Below are 25,430 nucleotides of genomic sequence, written 5' to 3'. Positions count from 1 at the left end.
AGTGCATTTGGGAGCGAGTAATGTTCATCTTAATTAACTGCACCCGTCCAGTTCGGCCAGTGCACTGTGACCATGATTAACAGTTTGAGTTGAAATTTATTCCAAAGGCGTGTGTCAATGTGGACACTGATGCCTAGAGGATACCTGGAGGGGCTGCTTGGACAGTTCTGTTTGATGCAAGCCATCTTCTCAGACCATCATATCCTAATGAGCACAGTTGCATTCAGCGCCCTTCTGCATCGGTGTGCAGAATCTCCACAGCTGTATCCAGCAGAACCAGCATTGCACACTACAAGTAATTAGGTCTTTGCTTCAGGGCAGGAAAAGCTGGGGGAGCAATTTTCCCCCCTCACATTATTTATAAGCCAAAGCCATTAAAGCCAAACCGATGCTTCACCAAGTGTAATGTGGTGCAGTGACTGTGTCACCTTAAATCAAATAAAAAATCACATTAGTGGGAAGCCAAAACCCTCACCCTCTTGAGAAGTACATCCATTGATTTACATGGTTTCAAGGTAATTGCCAGTAACCAGCTGCTGAGAGCACTGATTGTTTCCTCCCCAACCCGGATCAAGAAATATCTGGCCTTTGTTTGTTCTATGCTGTATGGGAGTCACAGGTACTGAAACTGTCCTACCTCTCCCTGTTATCAGTGATTGGTTCTACAAATGCAGCATAGCACAGTAAACACTGTATTCTGATGCCTGCCATTTACTGCTGTAATTTAATTTAACACGGTCCTCACTATGACTGCATTAAATATAATGATTCAAAATAAGGCAAAGTTTTCACTGTTTTACAAAATATGTTGACGGTAAGTCACCTACCCAGAGCCATGGTATTGCAGTATATATAAACCAATATCTGAACTGAATGGATGGACAGTCCATTCTGTATAAACTTTGTCAACTGTTGGTCAGATTGTTAGTACAAAATGCAATTGTTGTTGTCGTTGCTGCCACCACCTAAAGCTCTGGTTTCTTCAGATTGATTGTTGCACTGTTCTGAGAGAGATTATCTTCACGTGAAGAAAACACAGGTCTGTAAGAATCGTCCATAACCATTGTGTTTGAAAAGAAATTATGCAAAAGTTGAGCATGTGCAATGGCTTACTGGAAATAACAAATGAGAGAAAATCCATCGCAGCATGCTTTTTTAAAAAAAAAGGGATACCGGAGGAAAATTCATGGTAAAAGAGAAATCGAGAAGGGGAATGAGATTAGAGCAGACTTGATGTGTCAAATGGCCTCATTCGTATTCTGATAGCAATGATGGACTACAATGATGATGATTTACTGAGTGGTAATTAACGAGGCAGCGAATTGTGGATACTGTACAACACCCCACCCCCCCACCCCCCTGGAGCGTGCCTTCTGCTGTTTTTTGTTTCGGGGTGGTGCAAATGTACAGTATGACTCAGTGTTTTGCAGTTCACTCACATAATGGTGCTTGTCTACTCTTTGTGTTTTGAAAAGGTCATTCCTTTAGCTGAAGTGATGCAATAAGCATGGAACACAGTGGCCCTATTGCCATGTAGTTGTGCAGTGATAAATGTACTGTTGATTTCATGTGGTGTTTTAAATCTGGCCATTGGTTCAATGATGCTCTTCAATTATGCAAAATGTAAGGATTTTTATTATTATTATTTGGTGGAGAAAACTGTCTCTCCCAGGAATTCAGAATATTGTATTTTGAACGGAATAGATCCAAGTGCAAATATTCGGCCCTTTATATTGGGCACATTAAAACACTGCAGCAAAATAAAGCTTAAAAGCTCATTTCACTCATCAAATCTGTTCAGTCCATAAACCACAGAAATTATATACTATTGTGAAATCCACTTCATCTTCTGAATCCCTCCCTGATACCTCCAATCCTCATTGGAGAATAAGCAAACAAAATGGCAAAGACTGCAACTGCCTACCTCACCTCCTTGGCTCCTATCCCCAACAAGGGTGCCCAGCTGGCATTGTCAAGTTCTTCGAGATGTCCTTCTGATGTGAAAGATGCTATATAAGTCTAAATTGTATTGTGTACAATATTTAGAATCACTGTGCCCCATTGCTTTATCATCTTAGTCTGCACCTATACCGGCAAATACTAATCTGTTCCTGCTCAGCTATTTATCCAGTCATTTCTTAAACGAGTTAATGGGTACAACATTAACAGCACAGTTTTGGTGGGGAGCTTGTTTCATCGCTCTGTGGGAAAAATGTTCTTCTGATTCTCTGCCCTCTCTTGAGACCTGGTAATTTAAAATTTACATCCTCTAGTTTAGCATTCTCAGTCCAAGTCAAATACTTTGCTTATATCCACATCATGTATGCTGTACTACACTTTTAAAGATCAGAATCATGTCCCACATGAATCTTATATTCTCTAAGAAGTTTGACCTTCTCTGTTTTTTAAGAGCTTCAAGTCCTGATTTTATCCTTGTTCCTCTCCTTGATACCTCGGTCCCACTGCAAGTCAATCTTGCAGCATGTAAGACCTGTGGGTAAACAGCCCTTTATGAATCCAAAATCCTGGGAATGAAGCAGACGGGCTTCTGCCAGCTCATTTGTGAAGTCCAGTGAGGTGAATTTGTGGAAAACATGGGAAGTGGCTGCAGGAAGGGAGGGCTCTGGACTACACTGACCTGTTACTAAACACCCTGGAGGCGGAGGTGGCTTCACAGTGGGTGCATCTATTTGCCAAGGCTCCTCACACAAGGGCCTGGATTAAGCAACTGAGGCTGAGTAAGCCTGATATGTAACATTGGACTTTGACCTCAAGAACATCAAGGTGGCTGGTACGTCACAAGGTGTCCTGTAAAGATCTTTCCACCACACTGAAAACCGATATCTGCCAGAAAAGTGTGGGTTCAGTGCTGACAGGATTTGCAGAGTGAATGGCTGTGGGGGCATGCTTGCAGGAAATCTCTGAGGTAGGGTGGGGGCAAGCCAATGGAGGCATTTAAATGTAAAGATGAAGATGTTAAAGTTGATCTTCTGGAGAATAGGGAGCCACTGAAGCCAGGTGGGACTAGTCCTGACACTACTTTGGATTCCAGAAATCTTGGTTATTCATTTTGGAACTGCATAGAAAATGGGAACTCAGACCACTCTTGATTTTCCCATCTTTTTTTCTTCCCCCCCCAGCAGCTCGCTTGGGTGTGTCATTTTCCATTCATTTACTGGTAGCTGTGGGAACTCTGGATGGTGGGAGGGTGAGCTGTACCGCACTAGACTTAATACATTACTGATACTGTGATGCCAATGGGTGGGCGTTGCCTTTCATGTCTCGGGTGTGAGTTGGAGGATGTTCCAGCATTCAGTTTCACAGAGGAATCATTTTGAAACCACATCTAGAATGCAGAGCACTGAGAAAACTCATTGACTTGAGAATATGGTATTCAAACACCAGCAGCTTATGCAAATGTCCGGCCACAAGCAGTGATGTTTGAAAAGTGACAATAATAAATTCGTATGCTTGTGCTATCAGTCGGACAAAATATTAACATTAAAATGCAAAAATATGCACGCATCAATCTTTCCAATGAAAATCTAGCTGTGCTGCTAAAGGCCCTTTGAGGCCTGTGTGTGAGTTGAGATGTGTTGTGTACGAGAACGTGGCTCCTTTGAAATACCATAGTGCTGTATAACGAGGAATTCAGAAGTTGAATCAAAGGCTTCAAAAAAAAAAGAGCAGAAATATTTGAACAAAGAATTATTTATTGTTATGAAAAAAACACACTGAGCCTTGCCCAGATAAAAGATTAAAAACAAAGCGACCAAATTGATTCACACAACAAGGTTGGTACGGTTTGCTGTGTGGTTCATCACAATGACAGGACATGCTTTGTGAAGCTGAACTCAATGCTAATTAGGAGCAGAAAATAGCTGTGTTTTGTACTCACTTCAGCTGAAATCCAAATGGATTAGAAAGCACAGACTCGTCAAATTTGTCAGATGGTTTTTCTGGTTTCTCTCTCCTCTTCTGGTTATCTCGGCAATCCTACTGTGCAAAGATGCAGCATAGCTACTCGGCTCTTTCCCTTACCCCTTTGCCCATGTATTCTCAGAACACCATTCTCTTTAGAACTGAAACTCATTTGCCAAACAGTTCTGTAAAGTGTGGGAGGGAGTTGAGGTATTTCACATGAGCAGTGGTATATACCTAAGGCTGACAATAACCAAATGAGTCATGAGCATGAAAGATTCAAACTGCATTAAAGATTTTGATTTCCTCTACGTTTGGTCATCCAAAATAGGCAAGTACTTATAGAGGTCTCCCACTTCCTCCCACCGCCCATTGTATCTAAGAGCCTTCATCAAAAAAAATCAATCCATATACAGGTAGTATACAAAATATCAGGTGTCAATGGGTAATGGTTTTAAAATCCAATCTTGTCTTATCTAACAGACGAACATTAAAGCATTCAGGCATGTGGTTTGATGTCCTTTAAAACCTGCAATTGGGTTGCTGATTCAAACTATACAGAGAATGGTCCATGCCTTTTTATAATTCACTCATGTGAAATAACCCAATATTCAGTGAAGCCTCATGGCACCACTTATGCTACTTGAACAACTTTTAACTGACCCCTGACATTGAACCGTGATGCTATCAAACCCTACTTAATTCAAAGTTGAGGAGAAATAATAGATCAGGAATCCATTAATGGTACTTCAGTTTTCACAAATCAAGTTTGCGAACAAAATCCAGATTTTATTCATTTGACAGGAAATTATAAGACAGAAAAGCAAATATAACAAAGAAACTGAAAGCATTAAAGGGGTGATTCTCTAAATGTCAGTAATGTTACAGATCTTGATGGGCAAGAGCATTGTGTTCTCCGCTACTCTGTAATTGTTACACTATGTGTTTTATATTGGGTTAATCTCTTATGAACTCAAAAGGCAGAATGGAAAGTACACTAGTCTGTGTCAAATTGTTATCAATGAGGCTGATCAAGGTGAGGGCATTGATTATCAGTTAAAACAAGTTATTCTAACATTCTCAAGATCATTGGTGATGTATAATTGGAATATTGTTTGGTGCACTCTACCGTTCAAAGAATTTCAGTACATTATAGAGATCTGAGCAGTATAATTGGGATGATTCTGTAAATAATTTTTCTTGGTCAGCCGGGTGGTGTCTTGACATACGCTGAAACCTATCATCGTGCATGATTATCTTCAAAACGCTAGTGAGTTCCACATAGAGGCAAAGAGATTCCCAGGACCCAGTGCAGAGCTTTTTAAGTTATTATCATAATAATAATCCTTGCATTTCATATAGTGCCTTTTCAGGTCTTCAAGGTGTCTCAAAGCGCTTCACAGAATATACTATAAAGTGAATTGACTGTATATTTTGTGGGCAAAATATAAGTGGATATAAGTAAGAGATATTTGAACAAGTATCTGGGAATGGCTACAGTAGTAATTGTTGCTGATGTGTAATCAAATGCTCCGTGAAACTTGATGATCATCCTGGAATCATGACTGTGTCATTCTTGGAAAGCAGGTTGAAATAATGTTCAATTGTGTTTTATGGTCGTGGAGAAATTTGGCAACCATTTCCTCGAGTGAATAAAGAAATGGTTGGAATCCAGGATTCAGCAGAGTGTGTGCAGGCTGTGGAAAGAATTGGCTGGATTGACTGAATGGCCTTATCCAACTTCACTTCCTGTCCACTAGTCTTAAGAACAGTTTATTGGAGAATGAAAAAGTAATGTTTACCAAGTAGTGGTTACTGGGCTTTAGCCATTTCTGAATTATGTTTGGTCAGTTAATGAAACTAGACAAGTACATAAAAAGCACCCATACAAACACTAGGTAGTTGACTTGCCAATACATTTCTGTATCGTAGGCAAAACACACAATCATACGAGCCATAAAGTCTACAGACTCGTGAGTTACAGTAATCGCTTCCTCCACTGAATATAGCTACCCAAGTTTTGTTTTCCAAGACCCTTTGCATTGTCTTTATCAAACTAAACTTGTGGAGTCCTGTAGCTTAGTGGATAGAGCACTTGTCTCACAAGCGAGAGGACCTGGGTTCGATTCCTGGGCAGAACGAAGCATTGGGCAAGTTTCCCTACTCCACCTGGTTGTTAGTCGTTTGGTGGCTTGCTTTTCGGGGGTAATAATTCCTTTTTTTTAAAAAAAGGGTCACTCAATCCTTGATTATTTGTGGGACACTGCTGTGTGTAATTGGCTGCTGTGTTTTGCCCACAAAATATACAATAAATTCTGTGAAGCGCTTTGAGATGTCTCAAAGATGTGATAAGCCGCTATATCAAATGCAAGGATTATTATTATTAAAGAGACTGTGTAAAGATGCACAGTTGAAAGATCTTCAAAGTAAGCCTGTGGCCTTTTAACAATCTGCAAACCCAGTGTCCAGGAGTTTCTACGATTTATTTCCACAGTAATTGTTACTTTGCAATCGGTGACTCAGACTGCTGTGTCACATTTACTTCCAGTGAAAATGTGACCTTGTGCACGACTCAGCTGCTGGAGAGCATTCAATTCAGTGGATGGCATTCACTGCCCCTGTGAGAATAACTGTGCAGGGAAAAAGCAAGAGGAATTGGGATTGGAGTAGTTAGCGTACCAGTGTCTTCAGTTCACCATGTGCTTGTGTAGGGTGAGTGAATATAATGAGAGGAAGGTTCTGAATCTCCATTGAAAAGTAACTAAACTCTTCAAACCAGGAATCTGCATGAAAACCAAAAACCCTAACATAGTTGATAACAGTGGAGCAGCTGAATGTGTGAGTGGGTGGGTGGGTAGAGGGAGGGAAGACACAGAAAACTGCCATCTGTCCAGTTCCTCTTTGAAGCAGCAGTGCTGAAGCAGCAGAGCTGAATGTATTGATTCAGTGGATGAAATGTTGTATAACAATAAGTATTTTTTTTTAACAAAAAACCGTAGTCACCTGCAAAGGAAGTGATTGTACAGATCAGTGAGGAGATCCTGGAACCTGCACCAGATTTAAGTATTTGGGTAGCAACATTAGCTTAAACCTGCAGGTGGAAAAATGAGATCAGAACAGCCCAGTGAATTGCAGCTTTCGAAAAGTTTTTGTTGGAGAGTTTGGAAGCAAATACTATTAGTGTCAAATCAAGATTAGACCCCTGTGTGCTTGAGCGTAGGTGTGAGATGTCTTTAAAACACTGCACAGGAAAAACAAGTGTGGGCGTTTGAAAAATCTCATGACCAGAAGCTCTTAGAGATGTACATGGATCTGATGATGTCGTATGACAGTCCATTAGAGTTGCCGAGGATAGCATTATGAAGCAAAGTCTGTTTGCAGATATTACTGTCATACAGACATGCCATTCTTATATCTGTTCGAAGACATCTTGGGTTTGCAGAATGAATAAGGAAAGAGAAATAGATAGATTAAGGTAGGGACAGAGGAATCTAGTGAGTGAATGAACTAGGTTAATGAAACCGCACAGTAACTGAATACCAAAAAATCCCAATCTGTTTCACTGGAACACCGAGACCCAATAGAGATGGTACTACAATGACCAGAAGATGTGAACAAGAAGAGGACTTGAAGACCTATTTGTTTTCTGGTCAACACTCACCAACACTCAGTAAATTTGCAGTCGTTGTATTGAATTTATTTAAATCAGGACTATTATCTGTCAGTCTACTACAGCCAGGAAATCAGTAAAATAGAGGCATATACTAATATTACTAAAGCAATAAACTAATATTACAGGCATAAAGCAATGTTCTCAAACAACTTTTGCTAGTATTGATCCAGCAATCCTGCTGAATCTAAAGAATGATTATACGTGGAGGATTTTTAAATGTGAATTGCTTTGCCACAATTGACTTCTGAAGCTAAGATCACAGTAACATTTAGGGGTGAAATGAATAAATATTTGAAGAGCAGCAATCTAAAAGAGCATGGTAAAGAGAAGGGTATTGATCTCATCCATGAGGGCTAACTATTCCTGTGGAGTCCTGTAGCTTCGTGGTTAGAGCACTCTCCTTGCAAGCAAGAGGACACAGGTTTAATTCACGGGCAGGGCGAAACCTTAGGCAAGTTTCCTTACTCCACACTTACTCTGGTTACCTAGCAGAAAGTAGGAACCCAGTTTATTGATTGGCCGATTGCTTTCCGGAATATACTTCTTAAAAAAATAATAAATTGGTCACTCAATCCATGACTATTTGTGGGACACTGCCGTGCACAATTGGCTGCCATGAAAACCCACAAAATATACAGTCGATTCACTTTACAGTATATTCTGTGAAGCGCTTTGAGACGCCTCAATGGCACGACTATATCAAAAGCATGGATTATTATTATTCAAATCCCAGTTCCCTGCTTTATCCTTCACATACTTCCTCTTTAAATGTTTGTCTAATTTCCTTTTAACTGGTATGAAACACAATAGTTACTTGTGGTACAATATTCCATATTCTAATAACCCTCTACATGAAAAAGTTTCTTCTCATTATTTCCTTTAAGTCTTCGAATAACAATCCTGAGCCCTTGTTACCAGTTTACCAAGCAGCAGAAATAATGATATTTAATTATCTGACCTCTCAAAGTATTCAGAATTGTGAGAACCTCTATTAGGTACACTCTAAACCTTCTCAGTTCTGAAGGAACTAGTTGCTCCATCAACAGGGCTGACCGCTGACCACATCCCCCCACTCTTGTGGACAGATTTTTTTATTTTTTTTAACATCTCTTTGTCAGATAGGTGAGGATTTGTATCACTGATGAAGTGTGGGGATATCTGAAGTGAAGCCCACATCAGATTCAGTGAGCACAGTATTTTGTATTTGGCGTCAGCCAACAAGGAGATGGAGCACATTTACCATTGCAGCACAAACAGTGTTTCAAATGCTCAACAGCAATATAAATATCCAGAAGCAAAATTAGTATATATGATTTAGCAATGAAATATCTATAAGATGTAAAGTAATAATCTTTCAGATACTTGTTCTAAAACAATCTTTTTAAATTTCATTTTGTTGTTTTTTATTTACCAAATTTAAGCACCTCCATTTGATCACATTTCTACAACTCACTCTTGGATAGTAATTTATATTTGCTCAGTGTATGTAGAATTTTTTTTAAATGGGGGGACCTCATCAGCGCGGTCCATGTCCTTGATGCACAATTATGTTCACCAAAAGCTACTGATTGTGTGCATCATCAGGAAAAAGAGTATTATCGCATGGCAGTTTGCCAGGATTTAATGTCTCTACAACACATTATAAATTACAGTGTTATATTTTTGCTGAAATTAGTAAATAGACTAAACATATTTCAAGTGATTCTCTGAGGTTTTAATGTTGCTGTGGTTCACGCTTCATAATTGACAAGGGAAGAGACAAAAAAAATCCTCATTATATCTGCATGAATTTTGCCTCCTAATACAGCTTGTATATTTGATATGAGACATAACCAGGGTTGAACTGTAGGATGGGATAAATTAATGGCGGCATTTTGTGTTCTCCCCCATGTACAATTGGGAGTGCTTTGTGTCGTACATTTGCATTGCTAATACGAACACCATCATAGAATGTGTCAAATGTGCAATCGTTCTCAATTATTTTCGGCTTCACAGCCGACTTGTCATTCCGTACACTCAGAGTAGATGGAAAATATAATTCTCACAATGAGAAACCCGTGACCAGCTTGACTGACCTAGCGCTGCAAGGTATTCATTAGAAGTGGAAAACAGAAGATTTTCCCCACCCACACTCGATCAAGTACTGTAGCTCACTCTATAGTCACTGTTCAAAGTCATTAACTCCAGCTTGGTGTCCTTATTTGTACATCCTGCCATGATAATTTGTGTTTCCTCTGTTTCCTCTTTAAAAACTTTAAAAGATCCAAAACCTATAGGAAAAGCAACATAAATTGACTCCTAATTTGATAGCTACTGGTTGGAGGTGGTGAGGCTAAGAGGAGGGAGGAGTATAAAGTTGCTGTCATGAATCCTTCAGACTGGCTCCTGAATGTGGAACTGCGTGACTGAAGAGTATTAAATGCTGCCATTCAAATAAAACCCTTAAGTAGTTATTGGCTTTTCTGAATCCTACCAACTGATGCTCCAACTAGAATTTGTAGTTTTGGAAACTTCATGAAATCTGTTGGTCCAATTCAGTGTGGGGTTGGTGTTTGGATCTGCAATGAATCCCCACTCAGTGTGTTCTTTAACTGTCAATCGCGGAGAGGTCAGGGTGGGTGGGGTAAATCTTTTTTTAAATATATATTTATTTATAAATATAATATTTAGTACAACAGAAATCCAAAACAAACCCAACATCTTCTGTTACAATTTTTTTTCGTACAAAAAACATTCTGTTGTTTACGGTACATTCCTTCCCCGCATGTAGGTTGCACACATTTTTTGGGGGACGCTCCATTTAACATAGTCGTGAGTTACCCCTGTGTACACCATATCCACGTGCGCACCCGCACACACCACTTTGGGAAGACTTCCTGATGTGCATCGTACACACACATGTTTACCATACGTACATTTTCAGGACATTCTTTGGTTGCATCTCGAGTGTCCTTCTGTACCCTTACTTCCGGTGGGGAAATCTCAGATAAGGAAGGCTTTTGAATAGCTCCAAGGGGCTTGATCAGAAAGGCTACTTGTACAAGTGTATAAACCTACTCCCCCTCTTGGTTATAGGATGGTGTGTGGTGCTAAGCTGTTCCCAGTGCCTTGGGACGTCGTCCCAACGTGAAAGGCGCTATACAAATGTAATTTTTTTATTGTTGTTCTGAGTGAAAAATAACCAGACTGAAAGCAAATATGAAGTTAAGCAAAAGGTGGCAAAGAATTAGTTCCTGATGAATACATTCTCTTTTAATGTATTTGTTATGATGTTCAGTGCCTTGGGACATCCTCCCGATGTGAAAGGCGCTATACAAATGTAATCTTGTTGTTGTTGTTGCTGTGATGTATGCTTCTGTCGGAGATGGCGGCAACACAAAAAGTGCATTTGTATAGTGCCTTTCATTTCGGGTGGATGTCCCAAGGACCTGAGCAGGGGTTTGGGATCAGGAAGGTAGGGGTAAGAGGGTGGCAGAAGGCAAAGTTGAAGAGGAGGGTCTTGAGACAGGCCTTGAAGAAGGCAAAGGGGGGACTGAGGCGAAGGGCCTGTGGGATGAAGTTCTAATGGAGAGGCTGAAGTCCCAACCACCTAGGGTGGGGCAAGTACTCAGCCAGTAGCTAAGTGAGTTTATTGCGCATACAGATCATTCTTGTATAATTAATGTGTATTCCACTCCTGCAAACTGTAAACCGTGACTGTTTAAAATGCTGCTGGTAAATGTCCAGACTTTTTAATGAGCTGCTAAACCAAATCCAATATGATGAGTTCCAGCACTGGAAAATGTTGCATTGCAGTTTATTTTCCTTTTCACTTCTTCTACTCTGTCATCTCTAATGCAAATCCTCTGATGGTTGGAGGAAGGATAACACGCAGAAAGAGATGTAAATAAAGCAACATTCAACCTGAGTACTCTATGGACTCTCCATTCTTTCACACTGAACCTGTTTTGTTTACAGGCACCAAGGTGTATATTCTTCTGCTTAGTTGTCAATTGTTCTCAAGTGTAAAGATTATTAATTGTTACTTGTTAAAGGCTGAATAAAAACACATCTACTTTTTGAGCAGTGGTAACTATAAAAGCTGATTCAACAGCCAATGTGATAATTGATTTGTTTAATTGCAGAACCCGCTGAATAAACTTGTTAGTGTATATTGTTTGTGAATCATTGGGTAATCCTGGGAATAGTCCAATGTGACCTGATGCTCTATGGAATGACGCCTCCTACTCGGTGTCTGGACTGGAGCATTTGAGCTACATGATTGAATTGATTGCCGATTGCAATCTTGTGTAAAGTTCATCTTTCTTTTCAAATTGTAATCTACTTTGTGTTCTGTGTACTAGGTCTTGCAGCGTACATCTGCGTGAAGCAATGTAAAATCCTGAATGGTGGAAAGCGTTTGGTAAGTAAGTCTTCATTCTTGCACTGTAATTGGAGTTTCTAGTGCTGCTACTCAATGGCCCACCCTAATTATTTATTAAACATTGATTTCCTCTTCATTTATCTCTGACCCCCCTTCCCTCCTGATGTTAAAATTTAGTGGTATTCACATACAATTGACATTCACTTTGTACTCCTGCAGAGCTGCGATCCCAAAGCGAGCACAAATGTAGTCATTCAGTATTGAATATAATTTCACCTGGCTACGTTACAGAAACGTACGTTTCAGGCCATTTAACCTTTCCTCGGCAGGCACAGTAGCAGTGTGCTGAACTCCCATCCATTTATCTGTGGGCTCGTTATTAGAAATTAGACAAATGTAGTCATTCTTCTGAGAAGTCAAACAAGTTAGACTCGTAAATAGCTGTTTGCTGCCCTTCAGCAGGGCTAGGATCTGGCAGGCCAGCAGCTGTACTGAAACTATTCTAAGTGCTTGGCCACAGAACAGTTTTCTTTCTACGTACAGAATAATAAACACTCAGAGAATTGAGTGTGTTCCGTAAGGAATAAATAATTACATCTTCTAGCAAATGTGGCAGGAAATTCAGTAGCATGGTTCAATTTTCTGATTCCTTTTTATGGAACATTGCTTTTTTTGGTTAAAAAAATGCAGATTAATGAGGAGTTTATTCCATGAACTCAGACAAGATGTATTACCAAATCTGCAGTAAAGTCTCTGGTTTGTAAAATCTCTTTGTACTAGAGATTATTAAATGACCACAAGTATTAATATAGCTCAGTGGGGAAGAAAAAAAGTTTGAGTAGTGGAAATGTTGTGATATGTTGCCACATAAACAATTTTAGATAGTCAGGAAAGTCTTGTATGGAAGGTCACAAATGGATATTCACAGAATTAAGCTTTCTTTATTGAAGAGAAGAACAGTGGACACGATTCAAATCTTTAAAGTGATGAAAAACATGGTAACCCAGGTTACCTGGCTTGTACTGTGACCACAAATCTGGACACCACGAGCACAGAATGAATAAGCCTCGAACAAGATTAGTGATAAGAAGTGATTCCCAACCCCCCACCCCAACCCACAGAGTGAGCAGATTCTCGTCAGAAGTAGTTAATGCTCTGCGGATTAATGTTTTCAAAAGAAAGAGCTGGATCAATATCATCTGTTCAAGGATCAGCTGCAGATTATAAGGATAAAAGAGAAATGATCAAATATTCCTGGAGTATGATTCTTATGATTGCAGGATCATGGTTGAATTATTTGTGGAATGCAAGTGGTTTAAGTTAAATAGTGCTGATTGTAAGGCTCGGTTAGTTTAGGGTTTCACATCATTACTTTCATGCATTAAGGATACATTTGTGTTGGGTATCTTTGAGATTCGACTGGTTATTTGATTCATGCTGAAGATTGGGTGAGTTGGGTAGAAGCCATGAATGGAGCAACTTTTATACCCACAAAATATACAGTCAATTCACTTTACAGTGTATTCTGTGAAGCGCATTGAGACGTGTAGAAGACATGAAAAGCGCTGTATCAAATGCAAGGATTATTATTATACAATCTGTTTTGGAAGGATTAGACTCAATGGTCCCTTACATTCTTTTCTGTTAATGTATAGCTGGAAATGTGTAGTATGGCTGGGTGTTTCGTGCCTGCAGTGCATTCTGGTTTGGATATTAGCATGTAACATGGGAAAGTTGTTTTTTTTGAATGATATCCTCTTAGAACTTGTGTCATCCATAACCTTTATCATCATGGACAATAAATGTCTCTGGACAGTTTCACATTGCGACAGGAGAGACATTTATTGCCTCTTATTGCAGCACCTTGCTACAATGAGAGCAAGGTGCTGCAAAAATGAAAAATTAAATATGTGCACACAAACCATCACTTACTTAACTGTACGTGTGTGCATCAGCCTTGCTCAGGTGGTAGCACACCCACCTCTGATTCACAAGATTGTGTTTTCAAGCCCAGGTAGAGATTTTGGACTCAGACTATGCTGGCATTCCATTGTAGTGTGTTGTATGATCAGAGGTGCCATTCTTCGAATGAGATGTTAAACCAAGTTCCTGTCTACCTGTTCAGATATAGTTCTAGTGGCACCATTCAAGAAGAGAAGGGAATTTTTCCTGGTGTCCTGGCCAACAATCCCCCAAGTAAAATTGGTCATTCACTGCACAGCTGTCCGTGGGAGAATGCTGTGAACAGATTGGTTACACTATTCAACTACAAATGCACCACACTTTACAGTAATTCCTGTGAAGTGCTTTGAGACATCTTGACAACATGATAAACGATCAATAAGGCAATGCAAAAAAAATGGTGACCTTACAGAAATTGGTGTAATTAACTCATGGAACCAGGAGAAAAATTCTGGGAGAAAATTCATTAATTACCATGAATGAATTCATGAATGGTCTGCTACCGTTAATGCAATATTGGGAGATTGGAAAAATGTTTTCTAAACATTTTGCACGTGTACAAAGTGTCTAATGCCATTGTGCTGCAAGTATCTCTTTGTCTACCTCCCACCATGGTGTCATTCTCATCGTGGCATTGAAACTCTAAAGTGGTTTTCACAATGTTATTGAGTGGAATCACCTATAATAGAGCATTTGGAAGGAATATCCACCATTAGGACTTGCTCCGTAGTGTAAATTGTAACATTGTATAATGCAGCTGTCACTTACAGGAAAGAGACTGGGAAATGAAACGTAATGGAGAAACTCAAGTGTATGTTGGCTTATGATGTAAGTTTTGGCCTGCTCCCAAGCACTGCATTATGATAAGCATTTAACTGCACAGATAGAAAGTATTAAGTGTTCTGCAGTTGTTTTATTAGCATTGGAATAAAGAGCACTTTTGCCTTGGAATTTGAGTTCATAACCTATTATTTTTGTGTTGGACGTTAAGTAGCAATAGCAACAGATACCTGCTGGGTTCCGAAAGATATGAAATTGGGTCATTTAGATTGTGTTTGGTCATCCATGTGTCTGGATCAAATCGTACACAAACCACTTAGATTAGAGTCAACCCGAGGGAATGGTTTAACTTCTCGGAAAGAGTACTGCAATAGCTTGATGCAGATGTTCAATCTGTATTTGTAATCGTATAGTCTTTCAGAATTATGCCAGGAAGCAGCAAGACCCGTGGTGTGCTATATTGTGCTATGTACAGAACATTAGTGAAAAGAGCCTGAATATTTTAAAGCTGGAGTCTTATTTCTTCTATTTTATTTAGCTAAATTGCTGTAAAAGTGTTCTTGCTGCTTTAAACTGTATTCTTAAAATGAGCTTTCACTGCAGTTTTTTGGGGTCCCTGAAAATGCTGACTGTTTTCCTCTAAACTTTTGATTGTGGTTCTTGAGTAGGTTGCATTGCCATAAATGCTGTACAAGTCAGGTAAAAGCTTCGCTAGGGATAGTGGATTGCTAGGAGTTCAGAAATGGTGAGCATTTAGAAGAAGAGCATTATATTACTTAGTCAAATTTAATTACATTGTAGGAAATTGAGAATTTCCATGTACAGGCTGCTGATAAAACCCAGCTTACATTTCTGGTTGCTACAATTCTTATCTTTGTGAGAATAAGCAGTGAGTGGGAAACCACATTGCCAGAAGGGCCAGGGATGCGGCTTCAGGTGCCACCTGGTTGCTTTGAAAACAAAACAATACTTTCAGTGCTTGTGATATGTGAATCTCTATTGTCACAACAAGAATGTAAAGTTCATGCTCATCAGCATTTGTCTTGAGAATGGTGCCTGTATTGGCAGGGTCTGTCTGTGGAGTGCAGTCCTCAAAACCAGTTATTCGCTTTTCAGCATTTAATGAATGACTGTGACCTAAGACATCTTGCTCTGATCCCAGCCAGTTGACAGCTGGATGAATCTGATACATTGGTTTGACTGTGATGGACACTAAGCCTGAAATAGATGCTTTTTTGTGGCTATCTGTCATAGGAGAAGCTCCTGCTTTAGTCACCGTGTATCTGCACTCTGTAATACTCAACGTTTAATGTGCAACGTTTTTTTNGTGCATTGTGCCACAACATAAAAATGGATTCCTTCTGGTTAGAGTTGCATTTGAATTGGTTTTACTGCAGTGATGTATTTTCAGAACCTACTAATTTAATTTAACCCCTTATAACCATCTCAAATTAGCTACCATGCTCAGCAACAAATACACCACCCCTCCACTTCACAGTAAAAACCTGTGAAGCACTTTGAGGTTTTGAGGCAATGTAATAAGGAGCTATATCCATTGCAAGGATTATTATTAATTTTGCAGTTTTCTACATCTTCAAAAACAAAGATGCTGTGGTCTGACTGCTGAGCAGTTTGGTTTTATAGTGCTCCTTATATTTTAAGAATTTGTGGAGGGGTTGTGTTGTAAATCAGGCCATATGTTAATATATATGTTTTGTGTGCACAGAGCAGTCAGTGCAGATTGGGAACAAATCTTCTATAGGAGACCAATGGAGGCAGTAGAGGTTATTTTCATTCTCTTGTATGTGCACAGAGTGTTAAGACTATTAACTACGTAGATCTGGTTTCTGATGCACACTTGGATATGGCTAAGTTGTAAGTTGGGCTTCGGAAATCACAAAGTTCAGTTTACCAAACTAATGGTTGATTCATGCAAAATTGTTCTTTTCTGTAAATGAAGTACAGTATAGTACAAGTGCATAACATTTTTCTGTGCTTCTTTCAGAGCAGTGCTCAGAAGTGTCTTGCTTTGTTCCTTTTGCACACTGAATTGCGAACATTTGATCCACTTAAAAAAAAAGTAAACTATAATAACCCACAAATATTTTATATTTTAAAAGGCTGTCACCAAAGTAATACATTTCCTCCATAAGGACCATAAGATTTCCCCTACTAGGTTGGAGATCAGGTTTCTGCAGTGAGGTTGGAAAAGCACTCATTGAGAAAATGGCAGAGTAAATGGTGTCTCACACTGGAAAAAAGCCTCATGATGCAAAGTACATCTTCTGCAGGATCCCATGTGTATCACACTTATTGTTTCTCCCTCCCTCCTTCCCCACCCAGCAACACAGAAATAATTGATCCAGAAAAACATCTATTTTAAGAATTAATGTATCGAAATTTTAACTGATCTATCAAATACTATTATTATTTTATCATTATTATGTCATAATTTGGGCTTGCATCTCCAATACTGTTCCTATCAGATATATTTTTAGTGACAGTGGAAAGAAGAGAGGAATGTGCTAAAACAGGAGGGAGAATATAAAGAACTGTGATTGTTTATAGAAAGTGAAAGGTTATTTGTACAGTCGTACACCAATGTGATTAGAGATTAAAAGGGTGGAGTAGAGCTTTGAATGCAATGCTATTTATAGTGTATTTGTTGGCTAATAGTAATTTTGCATTGTACGGTACTGGAGAATTCAGGCAGTTCATTTCCAGTTGTGTTAAAGCCCCTGGAGAATTTGCAACATTTATTTTAAAGATGAGGACTAGCTCCCTTATGTGTCTTTCAGATGTAGAAATTAGTTGAAATATAGAGCCTGATAACAACAAAACATCTCAACACATTGAAATGTCTTAAAAGTGCTTCAAACAATGAATTACTGTGAAGATAATTATTGACTGTTATCCAGGCAAACACAACCGTTAATCTGCACTAGCAATGTCACAAACACCAATGAGGAGAATGGTCAATTAATCTGTTTGTTTATATTTGGGTAAAAGAGGAATATTAGTCAGGGCACTGGAAAACTCTGCACAAACTCAAAATAGTCGTGGGATTTTTAACAGCCACCTGAACAGGCAGATGGTATCTTGATTTTAATTTTAATTTTTCATCAAAAGGACTCAACAGTGCATTATGCCTACAGTATTGCACTGAAGCCTGAGTTTATGCAGTACAGTCCCTTTATAATGTGCTTCACTTTCAGAATCAATTTGCTTGTGTGGTTTTACACAGTGGACTTTATTCACAGTGCATGTGGACAACAACAACAACAAGATTCCATTTATAAAGCGCCTTTCACGTCAGGAGGACATCCCAAGGCGCTGCACAGTTGGGTCATGACCCGAGCAGGGGGGAAATGGTCAGGGTGAGGGGAGGGGAGGGAGCGAGGAGGGGGGAAATGGTCAGGGTGAGGGGAGGGAAGGGAAGGGAGGGAGCGAGGAGGGGGGAAATGGTCGGGGTGAGGGGAGGGAAGGGAGGGAGAGAGGAGGGGGGAAATGGTCAGGGTGAGGGGAGGGAAAGGAGGGACAGCAAGTCCGGTCACTTCCTGCATGCTGGCCGGCCTTTGTTGCTAAAATGGTTGACTTCCAGGTAAGAGGTTGCTACCAACATCGCTTCCTGGTTTCCACATGCAGAGCAAACAGGAAGTGAAGTCAAATATGGGAGGAGGGGTGGTTCCTCCAGAAGCAGCTCTGCCCTCTATAAAGCATTGCTGGTGGAGGCAGCCATGTTTTCTTGTGGTTCACACTGACCAGCAATATGGCTTTGTTTTCCCTATCCCTGTAAATACCTTCCCTAACTGGGAAAGGTAAACCGATGAGAAACAATTTTAACTTCAAAAGATCTGCACGGTATGAAAAGGTGACTTTCCCAGCACTAGAAAACTTGTGTAGGATTGTTAACTGCTTTTTGAAGTGGTTCTGCAATCTAAAAATGCCATCACACAACCTGAATTATATTGAATAAGAACAGTAATGCTGGAGAAAATCTTACTACATCAGAAAATAAAGCTCTGCTAAAGAAGAGTCCACAAAGGAAATTATACTCCTGGTTGTGCCATGAATGTATAGACAAATTGGGTGGTGTGATTAGATAGCCCCAAACTGATGGCTAAGGTTGACACGACAAGAGGTTGATAACAACTGGGTAGCATAATTCTCCACATCATTATGGATATCAGATGTGCCGTGACCCATCTCTGGAACCTACACTTAGACCTTGATCTTGGTTTTGACATCTACAAGGTCATCATCTTATAATCTCAATGGGATCCAATTTATCAGATTCACAGATTTGTTTTTGTGAATCCTGGTGGTTGCTGTGGCTGCCTCTCTGAGACTTTACTTGGATGTCGACTTCATGGAAGATGAGATTAGTACTCAAGCAGCATTACGACGGATCAGCCATGACACTTCCTACTTTTGCTTGGTAGAAATCCTTCTGGGAATCAGACCCCTATACAGAATAATGAGTTCTTGCATTCTGTTGTTCACCATATGAGCACTTCCTGCATCTTTCCCTATAACTAGCGATTGGAATTTATATGCAGAGGCCAATTCACAACTAACCAGGAGGAAAGCTAACTCAGCTTGTTGGATCATTGAAAGTAACATTTGGTTCTGTAAAAATAAATCCTATAATTTAAGTTCAACTTGGCTGATGATTGCCTCTCCATTATAGCTTTGTGCTGTCAACTCTGAGAAAGAGTCAGCCTTTCCAGTAACTTTGAGATGCACTGCACGGTACAATGACAAATGCGCAACAAGATCTCTTTCTATTTTGTGATCACAATTTAATGTGGTTGCATGACATGATTTTATTTTAGATGCCACTGATCAATTATGGTGGCAGTGAAATGCAGGAACCCTGTTATTACAGCTCTTGCTTGTGTGAGTTTGAACATAATTATGCCAGAGAGTGCCTGCATCGCAGCATTCGCTTAACCTACAAAAATGTGATGGAAATTGGGGGAACAAACCAGATCCAGATAATGGTCAGTTGTTCTCCCAGTAATTATTTTTATAATACATTATAACTTCCAATAATCAACCTTTGTTTCAATGCCAGTCTGACTCCTCAACCAGCCTGTCCCTGCAGAGATGCCACTGAATGTATTGTGAAGCTTGTCTACCTTAGAGTGTACTTCCCTGGAGGGGGTGCAGCGTAGATTTACTAGGTTAGTACCAGGGATGAAAAGGATGAGTTACGAGGATAGGCTGACCAATTTGGGCCTATATTCTCTAGAATGTAGAAGAATTAGAGGGGATCTTATAGAAACCTATAAGATCATCAAAGAGCATGATAGAGTAGATAGTGGGAGATTGTTTCCCCTGGTTGGAGAAACTGAAACCAGGGGTCACAACCTTAAAATCAGAGGCCAGCCGTTTCACACTGAGTTGAGGAAGAACTTCTTCACTCAAAGGGTGGTGAATGTATGGAACTCGCTACCCCAAAGGGCTGTTGACGCTCACTCCTTGAACATATTCAAGACTGAGATAGATAAATTTCTTATTGCAAAAGGGATTAAGGGATATGAGAATAAGGCAGGGTCAGGTTATTAGCTGGAGTTAGATTAGAAGATCGGCCATGATTGAATGGCGGGGCAGGCTCGAAGGGCCGAATGGCCTACTCCTGCTCCTACATGTTATGTTAAGGTTTGGATTTAAAGGGAGGTCAATACTGTTTGCTTAGAAGCTGTAATGCTCATCATTATCTGTCAGACACCTAACATTAGGTGGTCACCCCAAAGCCACAGAGCGTTCAGAAGGAGAGTGAGTGGGTGACCACCTGGCATGGTAGGAAGAGGGCACGGGCAGTGCAGAAACCCCTGAGTGTGTGGCACTCACAAACTGAATATCGTTGAGGGTGATGACACCTCTGGGGAGAGAAGTCAAAAGCCAATGGATGCACAGGGGGACATAGGAGACAGACGAGCAAATCTGCAAGCAGATTTCAGAAAGATGCAAAACCAATAGAGTAGTGATATTGGGGGGCTTCTAGTTCTGGGGAATGAAGTGAGGCAAGTGGAACAGGTTTCAGTAGGAGAGCATCTGGACAACAATGATTACAACATCATTGGGTTTAGAGTACTTATGGAAAGGGACAAGGAGCAATCAAAGGTGAAGATACTCAACTGGAAGAGGACTAATTTCAGTGAGTTAAAAAGGGACCTAGCCAAGGTGAACTGGAAAGAAAGATTGTCAGGTAAAACAGCCAAAGAGCAATGGAAAGCCTTCAAGGAGGAGATAGTTCGGGGACAGAACAAATACATTCCCACAAAGGGGAAAGATAGGGCATCCAAACCTCCCTGGATGAATAAGGAAATTTGGTTTAAAATAAAACAGAAAAAGGAAGCTAATGATAAATGCCAGGTCCAAAATACAGAAGATAATCAAATAGAATATAGAAAGTACAGAGGATAACTGAAATAGGATATAAGAGGAGCAAAAAGATTGTATGAGAAAAGATTAGCGGGTAACGTAAAGCATATGAAGAATAAAATGTTAGTCAAAGCTAGGGTGGGTCCAATTAGGGACCAAAGAGAAAATCTTCTGTGGAGGCAGAGGGCATGGCTGGTGTACTGAATGAATACTTTGCATCTGTCCTCACAAAAGAAGAGGATGCAGTCAATGCCACAATATCGGAGAAGAGGGAAAGAAATTGGATAAGATAAGAATAAACCGAGAGGAGGTACTAGAAAGGTTGTTGGTGCTCAAAGTAGGTAAGTCGCCTGGTCCGGTCAGGATGCATCCTAGGTTACTGAGGGAAATAAAGGTGGAAATAACAGAGGTTCTGGCCACAATCTTTCAGTTCTCCTTGGACACTGGGGGTGGGGAGGGTGTCAGAGGACTGGAGGGTTGCAAATGTTACTCCCCTGTACAAAAAGGGACAGAAGGATAAACCCGGGATCTACAGTCCATTCAGCCTAACGTCAGTAGTGGGGAAACGTCTACAGACTATGATCTGGGACAAAATAAATTTTCACTTAGAAAAATATGGGATAATAAAGGACAGCCAACATAGATTTGTTAAAGGCAGATTTCTAAATGTCTAACAAACCTGATAGAGTTTTTGATGAAGTAACGGCGAGGGTGGATGAAGGTGATTCAGTTGATATAGTTTATGTGGATTTTGAAAAGGTATTTGATAAAGTGCGACATAAGAGACTTGTAAGCAAAATGCAAGAGACGTGTAACCAAAATAATGGGACAGTGGTAGTATGGATTCAGAATTGGCTGGGAAATAGAAAGCAAAGAGTGGTGGTGAACGGTTGGTTTTCCGACTGGAGGGAAGTGTCCCCCAGTGGTTGGTATTGGGAGCAATGCTGTTTCTGATCTATATAATTGACCTGGACTTGGGTATAGGGAGTACAATTTCCAAGTTTGCAGATAATACTAAGCTAGGAAAAGTAGTAAATAGTGAGGAGGATAGTAGGCGACTGCAAATGGACACAGACAGACTGATAAAATGGGCAGACGTGGCAGATGAAGTTTAATGTGGAGAAATACGAAGTGATTCATTTTAGGAGGAGGAAGGAGAGGCAATATAAGCTAGATGGTAGAATCTTAAAGGGGGTAAAGGAACAGAGAGACCTCTAGGGGGTTCATATAAGTAAATCTTTGAGTCCTGTGGAGTCCTGTAGCTCAGTGGTTAGAGCACTCGCTTCGCAAGCGAGAGATCTGGGTTCGATTCTCGGCAGGGTGAAACCTTGGGCAAGTGTCCTTACTCCATATGCCTGATAATAATCCCTCAAGAAAAAAACTATAACAAATTGGTCATTTCAATCCACGACTGTTCGTGGGACACTGCTGTGCGCAATTGGCTGCCGCATTTCGCCCACCAATATACAGTCTATTCTGTGAAGCGCTTTGAGCAGTTTAGAAGATGTGAAAAGTGCTATATCAAATGCAAGGATCATTATTATTATTATTAAGGTGGCAGGACACGTAGATAAAACTGTAAAAAAAATAGCATACGGAATACTGGGCTTTATAAATAGGGACATAGAATACAAAAGTCAGGAAGTTATGATGAACCTTTATAAAACACTAGTTTGGCCTCAGCTAGAGAAGCTAGGATTATTCTCCTTGGAGAGAGAAAGATAAGACGAGACTTAATAGAAGTTTTCAAAATTATGAGGAGATTCTAGAGGGTGAACAAGGAGAAATTATTTCCACTGACGCGTGGGGCAGTAACCCCAGGATACCGATTTAAAATAGTTGTTAAAAGAAACAGAGGGGAGGTGAGGAGAAATTTTTTCATGCAGTGAGTTTGAATATGGAATGCATTGCCCGAAAGGGTGGTGGAAGCCGATTCAATAACAACTTTTAAGAGAGAACTGGATAATTATTTTGGGAGGACAAGTTTGCAGGGCTATGGGGAGAGAGCGGGGGAGTGGGATTGATTTGGATAGTTCTTTTCAAAGAGCCGACACAGACACAATGGGCCGAATAGCCTCCTTCTGTTCTGTATAATTCTATGATTCTATGATTAGCTAGTTCCTAATTTGCATCTTTACAATATTGTAGTGTGTGTTTATCCTTTCCTTAAAATGCTAATGTTGTCCCACCTTGTGTTTGAAATGAGATGGTAAACCAAGGTCCCAACTGCCTGGCCAGGTGGACGATAAAGATCACGTGGCATTGTTTGAAAAGAGTTTCTCGTCTTGGCCAACAATCTTCCAGATAATAAATGGTCATTTTACTTAACGGCTGTTTGTGAAACGTTGCTGTGAACAAATTCACCCTCAAATATACATTTCAAGTACTTTGATATGTTCTTGACATGATAGTTGCTATAGTAAGTGCAAGCTTATCATATCTTAGCTTTTGTCTGTATCATTTTGCTGACATTTCCTAAAATAAGTAATTCAATTCAAGTTTTAAAAAAAGTTCATGACCTGAGAATGGATGATGTTATACAAGCCAGCACTAACTGGGAATTATGTGAGACATTGTTTTGCATCTCCTGACAGGGTTTTGAGTTCTTCCTGGTATTGGAAAAGCAATGGATTGTTGTTTATGCAAAACATTTTGGAAAGATCCAGTTTCAATTATTTAAATAACTCACCATTCATTGCTGTGGGCAAATTGGTTGGCATGTTCACCTACAAATACAGTCGCTGCACTTTACAGTAAAATCCTGTGAAGCTCTTTGAGATATCTTGATAATGTGATTGCAATCATCAATAATCCAATTATAGAAATTCATTACAGAAACTAATGAAATAGCTACATATGACATGATAAGGGTTCATACAGTTCAGACCATGGTCAGTTAAGATAATCATATGTTTCCTCTTCCCTCCCCAGGACATCTACATTAGCTGCCTCTATTTCTCTCTCAGTTCGGCTAGTGTGTGATATATTAGGTCTGCTTTTTCCTTCTTACGTTTTCTCCAAGTCTGTCTGCCTTATTGTTGCTGGTAATTGTTCTCCTTATTGCTGCTTATTCAATGCACAGCTTTCTCCTCCTCACTTTCACTGTGCACCATTAGCTATGTTTGCTATCCTGAACTTTCTGTGCTCTTCCCCTCGTCAGCAGAGCTTCCCGGCGTAAGCAAGGCAGAAAGCACTTAACAGTGTATTGACTGTATCAGTAAGGTACCCAGTAAGAAGTCACACACTCGATGAGAGAGAATAAACAGGATTGTAAACCAAATTTAGTTCCTAAAATATACATGGTTTTATTCTTAAAATACTTTCATTATGTACATATGCTACACACAGAATATAAGTCATTATGGCAATAAATTAAGCATTTATCTCAAAGAGCTTCACAGGATTTTACTGTAAAGTGCAGCGACTGTATTTTTAGGTGAACATCATACAACAGCCCACACAGCTCACTGATAACTTGTGGTATTCTTGCATGTCTGGTCTGGCATTGCTCAAATAGTTTATTTTCCATAATTCAACATTTCCACATATGCAATAAACAGTGGTGCACTGAGATTAATGATTGCGATGTTCTCTTTCATATGACGATCAAAGAGGTCAGTGGTTCAATCCCCAGGTCTGATCTCAGCTGGGCAGCATTGGGGGATCACTAGCAGCTTTAATTATTTTGGCTTGGGAAGTTCCAGCTCCAGATTCCTATCCAGTGACCCCGCTGGAAGGTGTACCTGTGCGGTTGTTGGGAAAGAACAGGATCATGCTCGGCCTGTGACACCCTCCATGATTGAACAGTCTGTCAAAACTCGCTGTATAGATTTGCACATTGCACATGAAGAATTGACCCACGGACAAGTTATCAGCCAGTAGCCAATGCCTGGGAAAACCCACTGCATAGGAAAGCTAAACTGCGCTCGGCCTTCCCACATTTATGGAGGGGAAAAGCACACTGTGTTCCTGCTCCTGGTTTCTCTCCAACATCCTCTATTCATGCTTACGTCACGCACATGGCCGCTTAGGTGAGGTAACAGAGGGCAACCAGTTCTCATGGAACCACACACCAGCAAGAGAAGGCTGCAGACCAGGATTAGAGAGACGTAAACCAGTGGGGAGAAAATTATAAAAACTAATTTGACACATTAAGTATTTTAATTACACAGCAAATTTAATTAAATCCTAATGACTTGCTGGTTGACCTTTGACAATAATGGTGATTTACAGAATCTGCCGTCTTTCAGTTTGTTGAAGTAAAGGGTGAGTGACTCCAGTACCTCAGAGAAAGCCGTTGCTAGTTTATATGACCATTCAAGTTCTGGGAAGTTAAACTTT

The 25,430-nt window shown here is 40.1% G+C and overlaps 1 protein-coding gene across 5 annotated transcripts in view; it reads left to right on the top strand.

The window, feature by feature from the left end:
* The window catches only part of LOC103178951 (tyrosine-protein kinase Fyn), a 146,638-nt gene that overhangs the window by 31,491 nt on the left and 89,717 nt on the right, over positions 1-25,430 (top strand). For 4 of the 5 annotated variants that reach the window (XM_042333724.1, XM_042333723.1, XM_042333720.1 and 1 more), the window contains exon 2: positions 11,938-11,996. The gene's annotated coding sequence lies outside the window, so the exon portion shown is untranslated. Of the gene's footprint in view, positions 1-11,937; positions 12,001-25,430 lie in introns of all 5 variants that reach the window. The other variant, XM_042333722.1, reaches the window with a different exon arrangement.

This window comes from Callorhinchus milii, unplaced genomic scaffold, assembly GCF_018977255.1.
Source record: "Callorhinchus milii isolate IMCB2004 unplaced genomic scaffold, IMCB_Cmil_1.0 Scaffold3, whole genome shotgun sequence".
Taxonomy (NCBI): domain Eukaryota; kingdom Metazoa; phylum Chordata; class Chondrichthyes; order Chimaeriformes; family Callorhinchidae; genus Callorhinchus; species Callorhinchus milii.
This window is presented reverse-complemented; position numbering and strand designations above follow the sequence as displayed.